The sequence below is a fragment of the Pinus tabuliformis genome, chromosome X (genome assembly GCF_031772625.1).
Source record: "Pinus tabuliformis cultivar Carrire ecotype Pingquan chromosome X, CPIR1, whole genome shotgun sequence".
NCBI classification, from domain to species: domain Eukaryota; kingdom Viridiplantae; phylum Streptophyta; class Pinopsida; order Pinales; family Pinaceae; genus Pinus; species Pinus tabuliformis.
In genome coordinates this window covers 311274732-311284923 of record NC_142308.1, presented here as the reverse complement: position 1 = coordinate 311284923, position 10192 = coordinate 311274732, and positions in this window count along the sequence as shown.

Below are 10192 nucleotides of genomic sequence, written 5' to 3'. Positions count from 1 at the left end.
AGTTCTGCATGCCTAATATAAATATTTTTTGATCTACTAATGGTAAGTGTATGTAAAATTATTTATGCACACAGGGAAATTGGATAATATAAGTATTTTTTAAATGTTAAATTATTTATGCATGCAAGTAAAAAAGGTGCAAGTACTGGAGTCTTGCACGAATAAACCTACATTAAATGTCATCTTATGTTTAGGTAGAAGATCGTGAATTAATAATGCATATGTAGGTATACAAATTAGTGAAGGGTATTATGGTGTAGGCACATTTAGGTTCTCTTTTATTCAATTGATATACACGTTGATAAGACAAAATTTTCATGTATAGTTGTGTATACTTTTGTAACATTGTTCGACGATATTAAACCTATATGCATGGAGGAGAAGCATTCACTTTTAGGAAAAAATTATCGGAAAAGAATTAACAATTAGAAATATAAAATGAGGAGGTTTCAACCAGTATCAAAGTGATAGATGGAATATTGAAATCTCGTTATGATTTTGTATGACTTATAGAGTGCATGCATAGTTGTAACAGAAGGATAACCTACATGATTTTTATCTTTCTTTTATGTACGAATTTGGAATCTTTTTTTCAGTAATTATATGCAAAGATAAACAACAGATAGTGCAACTTTATATTAATCCTGTAATTATACAATATTTTACACAAGGGTCTTTTATAAATTAGTTAAACTAGTTGACATAACTATTATGGGTGATATGTTTCACAATTCCCTGAAAGACTATTAAAATAGGAATAACTTTATACATGGCTAGATGATTCCTTGGAATTAGATAAGAGAGATAAGTTTAAATATATTAAGCTTAACGTTTTAGACAATAAATAGAAGGAATTGTGATATAAACAAAGTATGAATTAATTAGATGAAACCATTATTTTTTAGAAGTCCATATAATATGGAAATGGCTAGGTCTTACACACAACACTCACTAAATTCAACAATATGTCAAAGCAGATCTCAGCTAAACGAGAATTTACATGGGAGAGTCCTAACAGAAGCAAGGGTATTTCCCTTATGGTTAAATAAAAAGATTACGTTAGATAGATTAAGTCTATGAATGTAGAAGAATCCAAATGAGATGAAAAAAATTATATAACTTGTTATCACCTAGATTTTCCTCATGTTGAAGAAGGAAAGCTTCCAGGGTAACCACAAACCACTTAACCTCGTATCTAGCCCTACAAGGTCGGGAGAGGGCTCTCTCCTTCAGGATCTCAGTCAAGGTGACTGGATCAGATAGGGATTTTAGGCTAGGTATATGTTATAGACATTTTTGTGCCTCGCATCATGGAGCATGGAATGTCAATAATTACAGGGATCCTCAGTCCCTAAACATGTTGTTCTTACCCCTAAAAGAACAAGGTCATCAAACAACAGCACTTCCAATCAGTTCTCCACCTGAAAACACTTCAAAACAGGCTTATTTTGGATCATGTCAGCTGCTTAACTGAGCTTCTGCGCTGTAATGCAACTGTCCCACTCTGTACCTGCGCTGGAAGTCAAAAGTAATGAAGGCTACCTGCGCTGGGCGAGATTGGCCAAGTGGCACAGTCATCTTGCAAGGTGTCAACTGCCCAGGAAGCTTCCAAACTGACACTTGGTTCATCAGATTCGCCTTGTGATGAGTAAGAGGTACTTGATCACCATGTGTAAGCAAGGGTCTCCAAGTGGACTCAAGAACTGAAGATTAACTGAAGAGGGAGAGGACACTAGTCAGCTCTATGCCAGCCTCAAGCTGACTCATCCTCTCTTCTTCTCTCCTATATATAGAGCTCTTCTATGAGGTCTAAGGAGGCTGGAATTTTGTGTAAAGCAAGGAGGTGCTGTTGGATTACAGTTAGAGCTATTGGGTGATTGTTTTACTAGAGGTGAAGAGGAGAGTTCTTGCTGTTGGGGAGGTGCTGCTGGATTGGAGCCATCATTGGTTGTAACCTTCTCAGAACCCTATTACTTCTATCAATAAAGTTTTGCATGTTCTCCTATATACTTGTATTGCATTGATGTATTGTATTTACATGTATATTTGATTCACTCTAATCCATGCATCAGTTATGAGTACATGTATCTTGTAGTTTCCTCTCTTGTTTTGTGCAGGATCTGTGTGTAGCTGGACTGGCAAAGAGAGCAAGGAGCTGGGAACAAGAGACAAAGAGAGAGGATCAAGATCAACTAAGCGAAGGACACCAGGTTAGTTAATCATTTCTTCCCCCTCTCTGTACTTTCATAAAGGAAAACATCAAAGCTTTACTTTTAGTTGTTGCTAAAGACTGTCACCTTTAGAGTAGGGATAGGGTCATCCGCATCGGATACTTTTCCCCACAACAGTATAGTAGATCGAAAGGTTTTGATTGAATGTGTTGGTGTTTGCTGGATCAGATGGAGCTAGGCAGTTTAGGTCTGGGAAATTAGGTTAGAATGCAGGGTGATTCTATGGAGCAAGGTAGGTACGATCTTCAGCACCTTAAAGCTTGATGAAGTGAATCGCTAGACTGGTGAGGAGCTAAGAAGGGCCTGAGCAAGTCAAGAATCCTTCCTAAATAGATGAAAAACATGAAATATTGGTGCTTTCCCAAGGCAGAGCATTAAAACCTAATGTATTCCACCTATCTGACTTGAAAAAAACCAATCAGAAGAAATTATATGAAACAGAAATACATAAATAACATGTGAACAAATTAACAGAAGAAGAAACACATGCTAAAGGCCATAGCATAGGTATCCCATAAAAATAGCTACAACTTTATTAGTTTCCTGCCACCATTGCTACAAAATGATAAGTGTTCAATACATGAGCATCCAGCTGAATCCAACCCTTGAAAATGAGAAAGAAAATACATCATATAGACACTGAAATCCCTCATCCTAACCATCAGGGGTCGAAATCATGAGAAGAGGAGTTGTTTCAACCATTTCCAAACAAGGACTAGGAATACAGGCAGTCAAACAACTTGCCTCTAAAAGAAGGGAAACTAATTCATTTGCTTCAAAACCACCTCTAACTAATTAATCTACCCTCTAAAACTATTTTACCATTACATTTACATGCCATGTCATCAATTACATCAGTGAAATCATCCATGAGAAGAGAGAAATCAAATTCACAATCAAAATAGGTGAATTTTGGTTTCCTGGGCAATAAGGTCCTAAGCGTAGTGCCACTTTCCACTTGATTTTGGAGGCCTTCCCCTTAGCCCAATTGAGCCCATGATAGCTCATTGGAAAGGTATTGAAGTCTCTTTTCTGAAACACCTAGAATTTTTGAATTTGGAGGTCATTTCCCCCCTCAAAACTTGAATCTCCCAAGACTACTTCTGTGTGTCCAAAAAGAGGCAGAGAGGTCACTTTTAGTAGTTTTTGGACCTTTTGGTGAACTAGATCTGCTCCAAAACTTCTCAAAATTTCTAGGGTGCATGTTCTCATCATCTTGAATCCAAAAATTCGAAAATTTTATCCATTTGATGCCCCAAGAAAAAGCACAGCGCTGGTGGCACTGTGCTTCTGGGCAAAATTTCTATGTTGTGAATTTCAAAATTTCAAAAATGAAAATTTTTTTCAAAATTTACCCAAATTTGCCATGGAACACCACCATCAACTGCTTTGATGGGCTAGGGAGACTTCAGCCAACATCTTCAATCTATGTTGTTCCTTTTTGCCTTCCAAAGCTCTTCTTAGCCTAGCCTTTAACTTTCTAATCCTCATGTTACAAATTTTGTTGCAGGTCATGTAATGGTATGCTAGGTGTTTGAGCATTTTCTTATCCCTGTAGGCCTTCTCAATGAGTCCTTCAAGATGGATGCTAACCCTCTCAAGCCAAGTTTCCCTATAATTTTCAATCTCCTGCGCAATAGGAGTAAATGTGACATGAGCCTCTTTGGCCATTTACCTGTTTGCTTTGATCATTTCCAGCTCCATGAGGACTTACTTGTCACTCAACTATTTATTTTCCTGTTCCAAGTATTTCATGATGAACTTGGCTCTCTCTAAGTTATCTGCCAAAGCTTGTATTTGAGCTTCCCTTTCCTGTATAATAATGTCTTTGATGGTTTCTTCATCCTAAGCCTCCATGTCAATGACATTAACTTCATGATGAGTATAACACTGCTGCGGCTCCTCATGCTCAATCAAGTCAAAATTTCTTTCCTCTTCATCACCAAGGTTCTCCTCCTGCACTTTCTCCTTGCCTATGCTCAATTGCTCAACCTGTACCTATTTTTTCGATGTAGAAGGCAAAGCCCCTTCCACACCTTGTGGAGATAACATTTGCCTATTGATTGATGAAGAAGGCAAGGTTCCTTCCACATCCCGTGGAGAAAACACTTGCCTAGCAGCTGTAAAAAGTCTCTGTGTGCCTCTCTAATATGTCAAGTATATTGGCATCTCAGCAGTTTTGGTTTCCTTGACCTCTTTCCTTATTTCCCCATGTCTAGAAGGCCCACCTTCTTCTTGATGCACTGGTGAAGGGATTTGTGGACCTTTGAACATCTCATAAGCAATGAAAATCTCCCAAGGAATGTTAAGAAGACTGAGATGGTGAAGAACAATGATTTTGATCAAAGAGTAATGATAGATGTTGTTCAACTGCTGAGGGTATGGCTTCTTCTGCACAAGGTAAGATATTTTGTCAATATTTCTAAAGAAGAAGTATGGGAGATTCATCATGTTTACCCTGGTGAATTGCATGAGGAGTTTGATATGGTAAGCATATAACCAGGAGAATCTGCCTTCACAAGTGAAATATTTGATGATAATCCTCATCAAAGGAACATACCTTCTCTCCAAGAATTTAAAGGGGAAAAGCCTTTTGACCTGTTTCTTGTACTGAGCCTTGATATAAGGCTCATAGTAATGCTCATCAAGTTCCTGACCCTTGTACCATTTCTCACCCACATTGGGAATTTTAGTGGCCTCTGAAATGACAGTTGCTGATATTTTGAAGGTTACTCGGGCAAGTGTCACCTCATTATTATGCAAATGAGCCACAAAAATTCTAGCCAACTCATGGTGAAACTGAGCTCTTTCCACTAGTTCATAGAATTCAAAACATCCTTGGTGTCTGAAACAAGAGACTGCAAGTGGGCAAGCTTGTAATTCTCTTAAACTGGTGGGTTCTTCTCTTATGATTTCCCCCCCTTGTGAGGCTTTCTCTACCTATGTCTCTCTATAGAACTATCACTAGCTGTCTCCTCCTCATACTCAAAATCACTACCTTTGTCCATGATTTAGCTGACTCTCTTAGTTTGCACAATTTTAACAATGGTATGGGATGGGTGCTATGTGCAATGGCTTCGAGGAATGGATGTAAATGAAGCTATGGGAAAAACATGAGAGGGAGAGGGTTTAGGGAGTAACAAATGGGTGGTAGAAGGTGATAATATTGGTGGGGATAAGGGCTTCATTTATGAGGTGAGTGGTAGGGAGAATCAAAGAACTAGGGTTTTCTAGTGGAGATTAGGGTTTTATATTTGAGAGATAAAAACCATGAAATTTTTCACATATGCAAACCAAATAGCAAGAGGAACAATCATACTTACGTGCCAAGTGTTGAATAGGAGGAAATTTGGCATCAATCGGAAGCTAGGAGTGTTTTTTGGCTTGGTTGCCTTAAGCGCAGTGCCACAACCCAGAAGCGTAGTGCCACCCCAGGAGTGCAGCGCCCATTGTAATTTGAACTGTGTAAAAAGTCTGTAAGAATAGCACTGGTTTGTAAGCACAGTGCCACTTCCCAGGAGCGCAGCGCCTAGCCAAAACTTCCAGAAGTGCAGCGCCCAACTTCTTTGCTCACAAACACTTGCTCCTTTGAGTTTTTCTCTCCTTGGGCTTTGGCAAACATGGAATAATGATTTTGAAATTAGGATGGGAGGGTTTTATATGAACTCCATTTGATTTTTGCTTTTGAAAAACCCACTTTTCTAATGTCTCTTTGTCCTTTTAAATGCTCTGTTTTTCAAGTTTATTCTCTTTTGCTCTTGCAGGTGGATTGATGCTCTAGATAACTTGATTTTTTGAAGTGGCAAGTGCTTGGAAACATCACAATATGCTTAGGAGCAGCTGGGAACAAATATTACATATGAAAACATGAAATTACATCATAATTAGAAATAAAAACAAAATGCTTTGTTTTCACCTCAAAACAAGTTTTGAGGTGAGAACTACATTAGTCTTTCAAAATAAGAAATTATGGCTTTACCAATCATTATTGGCCTCCTCATTTCCTTGCTGATCCTTATTGGCATGTAATCATTGAATTTGACCGTGATGGGACCCTAAAACTTAATGAGACCAAACCCTAAGACCTAATGAAATAAACTACAGAGTAAACATGAGCGATGACTGAAATATATGAAAGAGGATCAGCAAGTACAAATCATGAGGGAAAAATTGAAGTAAACCCTACCATCAGTGAATACATGACCTAATGGAATGCAAACTCATCAATATGGGACTCCTACTATGAAATGCAAAAGAGTAGATTTTGATCACTGATGGTAGTGTGAAGACACTGACACTAACATAACCAAACAAGATTTACATTCATACATTAATAAATAAGATCAGACTCAGGATCAAAAAGATAAAGGTTGAAGCCTATTCAATTTCATATCAATATTAGAGGGAGCATAGCATTATGGAACAAGTCCTGAATTTGAGTACCAACAAAAGATATATAAACAGTTAAAAGAGAGACATGAAATCAAAGTTAACCTGAAGCTTATAGCTTATTTTTCAAGTAACCCTGAAAAAGAAATTCAAGTCATACAAGGAATTTATAGCTTATTACAATGTTGGGACCTTCCTGAACATAGAAAATTCATAGATATATATGGATGGAGATAATATATGAAACATACATAAATAGAAGCACACATACAATCATGAAGGAGATTCAACCATAGATGCAATACAAATAAAAAAATTCAAACAATGGTGGAACAAATTAACAATGTAACCATAATTACATTAAAAAGTAGTACAACTCTTCCATAATAACTTCACACACGCCTTTGCAGAAATAAAAAGAAAGGGAAGTGTGTACATTTGTTTTTAACACATTATAATCTATAGCAAGAAGTCTAAGTTCATAAACCAACATTATTTTAAGTGATAATCGAAAATAATATACACATAAATTACACACAGAGTGTAGTAACCAGGCAATGAAATGAACTTATATATATATATATATATATATATATATATATATATATATATATATATATATATATATATATATATAATTTGAATCCATTCAGAACCATTCCACTAAAATGGAGGCCCAAGGCCATAAACATACAAATGGTGGAGAACATATCCATGGCACCATTAGAATTTAACCATTGTAGGGTATGTATAGATAAAGTTTGAAGAAACCCTAATTAGGGTTGGAAAATAGAATTCGACAAATTCGCTAAAATGTAGCTTATGTATTAAGGGGAGGAACACTGGAAGTAACCGACCTATAGTATAATGAGCGAAAATTAAGGGCCAGAAAAATGAAGTGGAACTCTAGTGAGAATTGTATCCTTTGAATAAAAAATAGACCTATAAATTCAAGTATCTAATAGGGTTAGAATCTTCAATGAAATAAAAAAAAATGGAAATAAAATACGATGTGTGTGTAGGAAGGGAACAATATGTTATACCTGTCACAAGAAAAATAGACCAAAATTCCAACCCTGCATGTAGTACAACACAGAATGATTAGGGTAGAATTGCAGAAAAATAAAACAAAGATCTTAAAGAAACTAGAAAAGTCGAGAACAAAGGCAACATTAAGAGTAGATAAGAAACCCTATGAGCCAATTTAAAATCCATACTTTAGAGAAGAATGAAAGTAAATTTCACTTAGCGAGATGACCATAGCCCCATGAGGGGTATGTTGGTTAAAACCCTTACATGGTGTGTATGCACAAGAAAAAGCTATGACTCAATAAAACAAAGGGGCAATGTATATCAAGCCTATCTTTTTTTACATGTGTTCATGTTGAAGCTACATTCCAAGCTAACCCTCACGAGAAACCTGAAATCAAGGTAAAAGGGGTAGGATTCAATGTAGGGTCTACAAATTGGTGATTCAATATGGGAATGAATTTACTAGAGAGGAACACAATGATTGTAGGAGATTACTTCTGTGGTCACCGAAGGAAAATCCCAATCTCAATCCTGAAACCTCACTCCACTCAAAGGTGGTAAATCCTTTCAATATTTCACCATGTGATTTGTAACACATCTCGAAACTTGCAATTCACCCAAAGAAAGTTAAGCTCAGGGAAGCAGAGGAACCAAATAGCACAAGAAATACAACATATGTATAGAAGAAACTAGAAAACTTATACCTGTGCACTCCTGCATTTTCCTACTGTAGAAGACAAGATCCATGGTACAATAACTATAGGTGTAGGGAAGGCCAAATGGCCATTGGAAAATGAAATACATGTAGTGATACCTTCAAACCCTGGGGCAACGCTTTGTGGAACAATAAAAGAAAAGAAAATTTGAATGAATAAGGGGAGACAAGGGTATATGGTTAGGGTTTCTCCCAATCAAACCACAACCCTTGGATGAACCTAAATTGACCTCCACCATTGAAAAGCACTAAGTACCAGTGTCATATGGTAATCACATATCTAACAATCACATATCCATTTGTGAATGACCATGTGTAATCATATGGCAATAATAAAACCCTAGAAAAGTACCCTTTATCTCTCACGGGCACCATTTCTTAAGAGCTCAAACAATAAAAGACTAGGAACCCAATTGAAGGCTATAGGTTCAAATGGATCGTAAAAGATAGACCCAAAAGTATTTTTTCATATGCGATTGAGACATAGTTTGAGTGAAGTTAATATGTGCGCCATGAGTTATCGACACCATATTGGTACTTTGGTTAACATAAAATTAAATTTTCGTACACATCAAATTGATACAACAAAAAAGATAACACCAAATATGGATAAAGTGATGTTGCAAATGGAACACCATATTTTATACCAAATAAATGGCTCATGTAAGTCAAGGAGGTAGTTTTCCATCTTTCACTAATTGAGTGCATATGCATGTTTAAGACAAAACAATATACGTGAAAAATGCTACTAGAAAATAAATATAGCATGGAAAAAGAAATAAAAAAGTTTAGTGTGAAAGTTAGGTATGTGACATATGGTATCGTAGTTGTAGGTTCAAAACTAGGCTTATGATAAACAACCACAAGATAATAACATGTAAAAGATCTTATATATTAGTATATGATGGGAATGAAATCTAATGGGTTTTGTTGTTGGAAATAAGGTACAAAAGTAAGTCAACATGGCAAGACAAGATGGAAAAAGATTCAAATCCACCTCCTAGGGAGGATAGGGGATTTATGTGGAATTAAGAGGAGAGAATACTCCTCCAACAAATCAATTTTTAGAGATTGTGAGAATTTTACAGCAAGAATTAGCCAATATCACAACCAGTCATGAATGGTTGTTGAAGGCTAGTGAGGAACAAGAAGAGTTGATAAGATACTTGACTGAAAAGTCAAGTCATAAACCTATGTAGGCAAAGGGTGATGGACATATTGTATACCTCCTGAAGTGGAAAAGTACTGAGTCAGAAAGATAAAAGTCTAAATGTGGGAATTAATATGATAAAACCTATCCAAAGGCATAAAAATCGCAAAAGAAAAAGAAAATGGAGTTACAAGGGGGATTTTAGAAAATAAAACCCCATACATTTGATGGTGAAAAGGAGGAGGTTGCAGAAGTGTGGCTTCTCAATATGAAAAAGTGTTTCCAAGTCTATGAGTATGATAATAATTTGAAGGTGAGACTAGCAATTTATCAATTGTAGGGAAATTTTGCTCTTTAGTGGGAGGAGGTCAAAATAGTGCACAATCTAGAAGAGAAGATAGTTTCATGGGAGGAATTCCAAAAACACTTTAAGTCTAAATATTTAAATGAATGGTATTATGATGATCAGGAAAAGGAGTGTCATGATTTACAATTGGGACAACTAACTATGGATGAATTTGTTTCCAAATTCACCAATCCATTATGTTATTTCTCCTACATAAAGGGAGAGAAAGCCAAAATAAAAAGATTTTTAAACTATTCACCATTTTATTATAGTGAGAGGATTGAATTTGACAATCCTAAGATGATGGATGAAGTAGTGAGGAAAGTAAG